General features: G+C 32.1%; 2 long non-coding RNA genes across 2 annotated transcripts; both read left to right on the top strand.

Annotated features, from left to right (window-relative positions):
- Positions 1 to 3,157: 3,157 nt before the first annotated feature.
- LOC120166337 lies at positions 3,158 to 3,705 on the top strand. Its single transcript, XR_005519921.1, has 3 exons — positions 3,158 to 3,275; positions 3,379 to 3,429; positions 3,627 to 3,705. It is a non-coding gene; the product is annotated as an uncharacterized LOC120166337 (long non-coding RNA).
- Positions 3,706 to 3,855: 150 nt separating this feature from the next.
- Positions 3,856 to 4,832, top strand: LOC120166328. The gene is made up of 3 exons (XR_005519918.1): positions 3,856 to 3,967; positions 4,058 to 4,119; positions 4,714 to 4,832. It is a non-coding gene; the product is annotated as an uncharacterized LOC120166328 (long non-coding RNA).
- Positions 4,833 to 7,380: the final 2,548 nt, after the last annotated feature.

Here is a 7,380-nt window from a genome sequence, read left to right as displayed (position 1 = left end):
AAAGCATGGCATATAACCACCCAGCAAAACGACGATGTTTTATATAACTCTTGTAAGGGGATATTTGCATATCCAGTCCCTGTATTTTATATAACTATTGTACTTGAGTCATGAAATGGAATCTGTTTTATTTTATGCATCTTATTTTACCCGTATTACAGTTTGGTCTTGAGTCTCTTTTGGTTCATGTTTTATGATTCTTTCTAATTAGGCACTTATTTCTGATCTTTTTCATTTTAGTCCTGTATATATTATGTATGGTTTATTTTCCTTATTAGTATATGTATTATGTGACTGTTTTTATTTCTGCCCTGATGTTTGCCATGTTCGTTCTTATGTCTTTCAATTTACTATTATTATTATTTAGTCCTTTATTTTACTAAGCATGTCTATTTTTTTATTTATAATATTTTCACTTTAGCCTATCATGTTTGTATGAATACATTGTAATTACAGATTTTTGACTTGGTCACTACAACAAATTTATCAATTTGTGACAAAATTTCTACATGACGTTGCATATAACGTCACAAAATATACTATAAACGTGACATTTTTTTATTTTTGTCACATTTAGTGATTGATGACATATCTTTTATGAAAATTTTAAAAATAGTCATTGATTTTCGTCGCACTGTGTTTGGCGCCAAAATTTACCTCCAAAAAAACTTGGTGGGAAAACTTTCACTGACATTTAGACAAAATGGCGACGTTATAAATTCATCCCTGATAAAATAAAAGTATTAGTGACGATTTATTATTATGACGATTTGATTTAAATTAGTGACGTTATAAATTAGCCACCAATAAATTTTATTCGTGATGATTTGATTCGTCATATTTTATAATATTTAAAAGGTGACATTTTATTTGTGCAACAAAAATAGATTTAATATGACGAAATTAATGATTTGTCACTCCTTTTTATATTTGTTGTTTTTATGTGATTATTTTAAAAGGCATTATATGATTGTGTGGTTTAATCTCACGCACCAAAAATTAACTAAAAAATTAGAGGGAAAATTTTAAGGTGACATGTTGGTTCCAATACAACAAAACTGTTCTACCACGGCGTTTTAAGAGTAAACGCCACTAACTTTAAACATATAGCGGCGTTTACAATCCAAACGCCACAAATAGTAACTTTAGCGGCATTTTTATACAAAACACCGCGACAGAGTAGTACTTTAGTGGCGTTTTGGTACAAACGCCGCTATATACTCGTACTTTAGTGGCGTTTTTTTTAAACTCCGCTATATACTCATACGTTAGTGGCATTTTTATACAAACGTCGCTAAAGACTCGTGTTTTAGTGGATTTGTTTTATATAAAGCCGCTCAAGACTCGTACTTTAGTGGCATTTTTATATAAATGCTGCTATAGACTCTTGTTTTAGTGGCATTTCTATATAAATGCCGTAAAAGACTCATACTTTAGCGGCATTTTTATACAAACGCCGCTAAAAACTCATGTTTGTATAAAAATGCCACTAAAGACTGATGTTTTAATAGCGTTTTTATATAAACACCACTAAAGATTCGTACTTTAGTGGCATTTTTATATAAACACACTAAAGATTCGTACTTTAGTGGTGTTTTTATATAAACGCCGCTATAGACTCTTGTTTTAGTAGCATTTTTTTTTATAAAAATGCCGCTAAAGACTCGTACTTTAGCGGTGTTTTTATACAAACGCCACTAAAGACTCGTGTTTCAGTGGAATTTTTATGCAAACGCTACAAGTTTACAATTTTTTAAATCCCACCGCCCTTTTAACCCTTTTTCACTTTTCCTACTTCACATATTTTTTATTCCCCCCGAAGTTAAACATGAAGTGGCGTTTTTTTATAAACGCCGCTAAAGACTTGTGTTTCAGTGGCGTTTTTATGCAAACGCCACAAGTTTACAATTTTTTAAATCCCACTAGCCTTTAACCCTTTTTCACTTTTCCTACTTCACATATTTTTTATTCCCGTCAAAGTTAAACATAAACCCCTAAACAAAGCATCTTTCTCCCTCATCGCTATCCAAGGAGAGGGAAATAATATAAGGGTTTTAGAAAAAACAGAGAGAAATAGGTAATTATTTAGGTTAGGGTTTTGATTTTTCATCGTTTGGCTGTAAGAAAGAAAACAAAACGGTGGCAGACAAAGGAAAGAAGATGAAAGTAGCAGAGAATGGAGAAGAAGAGAAATCTGAACAAATCGACGGAGACCTCATTCTTTTCATCGAGAAGCTTCAAGAGATCCAAGACGAGCTCGAGAAGGTCCAATTTTCTCATTCTCATTTCACTTTCAGTTATATATCCGTTCATGTTTTTTCGCTCTTTGTATATGGTTTATCAGAAATTTAGAGGAATGCTGCAGGGAAATTTTGAACTTTCTCGTGTTTATCTGGGATGATTTTAAGTGTGTGAGTATTGAATTTTTTGTAATAACAATTTTACGTCAATGAAATTAATGTTTATAATTTTGTTTCTTTGATTAGTAATTACCGTACCTGATCAACTTTGTATGTTGGATATGTCTGAATTATATGGACGAGCATAATTGTTTCCTTCTACGCGTTTAAGTGTCCACTTGCTGTCTTAAACACGAGTTTTTTAGAGGTCACTTTTGGGTATCATGTCTTATTGCGGAGAAGGCGTTAATGGGATTGTTAATTTATGTATCTGGTCTTCCTATGTCATTTTTATGTTCTGCATTTTTTAGGAAGCTCGAGTCCCTTGATTATTCTCTTCTATGTGTTAAGTGCCTCCCTCTCTTAGATAAGGTGGGGAAGTTCCTTTACATTTGTGCCTTATTGCTCGCCGGGGGGAGAGTTCCTTTACATTTGTGTCTTATTGCCACACCCGGGGGGGGATTGTGTGGTAAAACTGGATTGTTAATTTCTGTACCTGATCAGCTTTCGTAGTCATTTTTATGTTCTGCATCGCATCATTGCAAAAAGATTTAGTCTCTTAATTGTTCTCTTCCACATGATGTAAAGAGTCGTTCAACACATTGTTGTAGGTGGTTACTTTAGGATATTATGTTTATTGTAGAGGTGATTTAAGTTGGATATGTTTTCTTTGACCTTATTTATAGCTGGTAAATGGTTATACACGATGTTTCTATTTTTAAACTTTTGTTGTTTCTTATTGGTATTTTGTAGATCAATGAGGAGGAGAGTGAGAAAGTTTTGGAAGTGGAGTAGAAGTACAATGAAATACGCAAGCCGATTTATGATAAGCGGAATGAGAAGATTAAGTCAATTCCTGATTTCTGGTTAACGGATGTAAGCGGTTCCAATCTTTCCTATAAATTTATATATTTTTTCTTTAAAGCTATCTCCATGTTGAGGAGAAGGGTTTTGGTTTACTTGTGTTCTTTATGTATAGTTCTTGAGTCATCCTGCTCTTGGTGAACTTCTGAATGAAGAGGATCAGAAGGTTTAATATCACTTCTTTCCAAAACTGAAACTGGTTCTGCACTTATATAGTTTTATTACTTTGCAAAATTTATTTTTGGCTCCATTTATTTATTTATTCATTTATTAAGAGGTGTTCTAGATTTGCCTGATATATTCTAGTTAATTGTTTTCTTATTTATTCATTCTTCTTATTTTCAACCTTTTGTTTCTTGATAGATATTCAAGTATATTAGCTCACTCGAAGTGGAGGATTTTAAAGATCTGAAATCTGGCTACTCTATTACGTTTGTAAGTTCATTTATTTTCCTTTTCTTATCTTGATTCTGTAAGAAACTGAAGTTGCACTTGATTTTTTTTATTGCATTAAACGTCTGGTATAAGAAACATTTAATCATGGTCTAATCAGTCATCATGATTTTTTGGCAACTATTATTATGCCTTTTCAAAACTTCGATTCCAATCCATACTTTGAAGATACGAAGCTTACAAAGACCTTTACCTTCCTTGATGAAGGAACCAAGATTATTGCCACCAAAATCAAGTGGAAAGAAGGCATGGTGAGGGTTTATTCTCTTATCATGTCTACACATCTTCTTGTTATTTGTTTGCCTTGGTTATTATGTTACATTAGTTTTTTAAATGTTAAGGGCTTGCCAAATGGAGTTGATCATGAGAAGAAAGGAAACAAGCGACAGTTTGCTGAAGAAAGGTTTGTTTATCATATCCAATTATCCATCAATAAATGTTTCCTCAGTCTGAGGACTTAAGTCACATAAAACCTGGGCTTAGTTTCTCTGTTGAGAAATGCAATGACTTCATTTTTATTTTCTCAATAAATTTATTGAACTTCAGCCTAGCATCTTATTAGAATGTTATACACTAGATAAATCTTTCCTTTCCCTTTTTTATATAAAAGAAATTATCCAGACAAGAGAAAAGATCTTACGTTCCCTTGATTTTGTATAATCCAAACTTAGGGTTAGTTTTTTCACAAGTCATCTTTTATTTTTAGTTATATAGAGCCAAACCTTGGCAGATCGAGCTTCCTTTTTTAGTGCAGACAAATTAAGATTACACATGCATTACATATTGTATAGTAAAGTTTTATTTATTGAAATTTATTACAAGTAATGACTTAATGTATGTATTTATACATTAATTTTAGTTTCTTGTTAACTTCTAGCATGCTAAGAATTTGCTGTTCTGTGAAGTTTGGATGTCTTGTATTTGATTTATCTTCTTTCACTTAGTCATTTGCAAATCATCTATAATATTGTACGAAAATTAATACACATGAATGCAGCTTCTTTACCTGGTTTACTGATGCTCAGCAGAAAGATGACATGGATGAGATTCATGATGAGGTAAACTCTATATGCATGTGTTGCATGTATGTAGTTTGTCCTTCATTTTTTTCTTATTTGGGTAAAGAGCTGGTCTAATCATTCACTTGATAAAACTACAGGTAGTAGATATTATCAAGGAGGATTTATGGCCCAATCCCCTCGCATATTTCAACACTGTAACTTCCCCTGGTTTTGTTTCATACCATTTACATAACGATCATCTTTTGCTTCCCTTATTAATTTTTTGGTAACTTAATGCAGGATGCTGATGAAGATGATTTTGATGGTGATGAAGAGGTATTTCATCTCTCCCCCTCCTCTTATTTCTTTGAAAAACTTATTTCTTATGTTTCCTGTACCCATTTGTTCTAGGATGTTTTCTAGGGTGATGGCACTAACTGTGTTTTTAGTGTTACTATGCTTACTGTTCGGGATCTGGTTGTTTCAGACTTTGGCTTTGATGGTTTACCTGGTTGACTGTTCTCTATTGTATTATCTTTGCCATCCTGTTGCCGGGTTTATGAAATTGTAATTTCATTTGCAGTAATGTTATTTGACAGTATTGTTAATTATGAAAGGTAGTGGCTGTAAGCCCTCAATTATCTTGCTAAACTAGATGGTTTCCTTCTGGTTTGTGTGTAAGAATTAAATTTTACATGCAGCTGAAAATGATCCAACAAAAAGCCCTAGCTGGGAACGGTTTGAGTTCGACAAAGATGCCCCACTTGATGATGAGGAAGTTGAAGGTTAAACATCTATCCATATCATCTCATAACTGTATTTGAAAATCAATTAGAATCTATCAGTGTCACGTGATACTTTAGCCTGTGGAAACATAGTTCCTCTCAATTTGTTTTCTGTGTTTCCCCATTTAGCTATTTAATATAAAATTTAACAGGTATTAGATGTTAAACCTCATAAATAATGATGAGTATTAGTATCCAGCATTTGATTTAGGGGAATCTATTGGTTTATAATAATCAATGATTATCATTGAATATGTACTTCACTTATAAATTTATATATTCGAGTTCACTTTGCAACCTCTAGCTTGAAATATTTGTAATCCAATGAACAAAGGTGTACTAGAACTTACTTCATGTGCCTCATTGTTGGCAGTTGCTAAAGATGATGCATCATTAGTGAAGCATATTAGCTGGAGCTTTTAGTTTTCTGCCATAGAGGTGATGCATCATTCCTTTTCATCTGTCCTTGCTTCAAATTCCAATTTATGTTCATGCATACCTGTTATGTTGTATGTTGTTATTTGTGTTTTGTGGGAGACAATTAGTTTGGTTGTTCAAGCATAACGGGTGTTGTGTTTATATGTAGGCAAGGAGGGAGGAGCAACTGAAAGCAGCTCACGATGAGGCCATTTTTGGCACAACATCTTCTCTTTCTGTTAAAGTAGATAGTCAAACGGAGCTAGTGGATTTAATTGAAAGAGCAATGAAGACTAAATTCTAGTGAACAATATTTTTTTAATTGAAAGTGAAAGAACATAGACTAAATCCTAGAGAACAATGTCAAATTACATCACATTTAATTTTAATGTTTATAAATTTTAAGTTATTTTGTTCTTAAGTATTTTTCTGCATAATTTTTGTCTTAATTAAAATGTATGGTTGTTAATTAGATAAAGCTACATGATATTAAATTTAGGTGATGTAGAGTAGAAATGAAATATGCAAAATCAAAAAATCTTAGCCAAATAAAGGTAATTAGCGGCGTTTGTATTTAAAAACGCCGCTATAGATCTCGACCTTTTGCGGCGTTTGTTCCAAAAATGCCGTTATAGATCTCGACTTTTTGCGGCGTTTATTCCAAAAATGACGCTATAGATATGACCTTTTGCGGCGTTTGTTCCAAAAACACCGCTATAGATCTCAACCTTTTGCGGCGTTTGTTACAAAAACGCCGCTATAGATCTTGACCTATGGCGGCGTTTTTGGTTCTCAAACGCCGCTAACTTTAGCGGCACTGTTTGAGCGGCGCTTCTTGCGGTGTTTTCCCTATCGCCGTAAGTGCTTTTGGCTGCGCTTAAAAACGCCACTATAAGATTAAAAAAACGCCGCTAAAACTCTATTTTGTAACACTAATTCAAAATCTAATTAGTGAAAAGTTTTAAATGTATTTGATTTTATACTCATGATGCCAACTGCTCTATTAGTTTTCTCAAAGTTAGGTTCCATAAATATTATGTATAAGACCTTTTTGGGTAATATATTAAGGTATCAAAAAACTCTTAAATGTTTGAAAATAACAAGTCAGCCCATAAATTTTATTTTGCACCCAATTAAAGTTATTGTATTGAGAAATTAAATTAATTAAGTCTTCAAATTATAAAATTATATCAATTAATTCTTGATCAATTTTATTCATTACATTTAAATATTTTCAGTTTATCTGCTATGTGGTAACACACTAGAGCACGTCTCATGATGAACTCTAGTGAAGCCACATGATATTTCTAGAATTTTTAACATTTTTTTTTAAATTTAAAATATTTAAAATTTTTATTATTTTAAAAATATTTCAAAATTAAAAAAAATATTAAACTATTTATATTTTTAAAAAAATTAAAATTTAATTAAAAACAAAACAATATTAAATAAGAATAAAGT

The sequence above is a fragment of the Hibiscus syriacus genome, unplaced genomic scaffold (assembly GCF_006381635.1).
Source record: "Hibiscus syriacus cultivar Baekdansim isolate YM2019G1 unplaced genomic scaffold, ASM638163v2 tig00002982_pilon, whole genome shotgun sequence".
NCBI lineage: Eukaryota > Viridiplantae > Streptophyta > Magnoliopsida > Malvales > Malvaceae > Hibiscus > Hibiscus syriacus.
The sequence above is the reverse complement of the archived record's forward strand: the minus strand, read 5'-3'. Positions and strand labels throughout refer to the sequence as shown.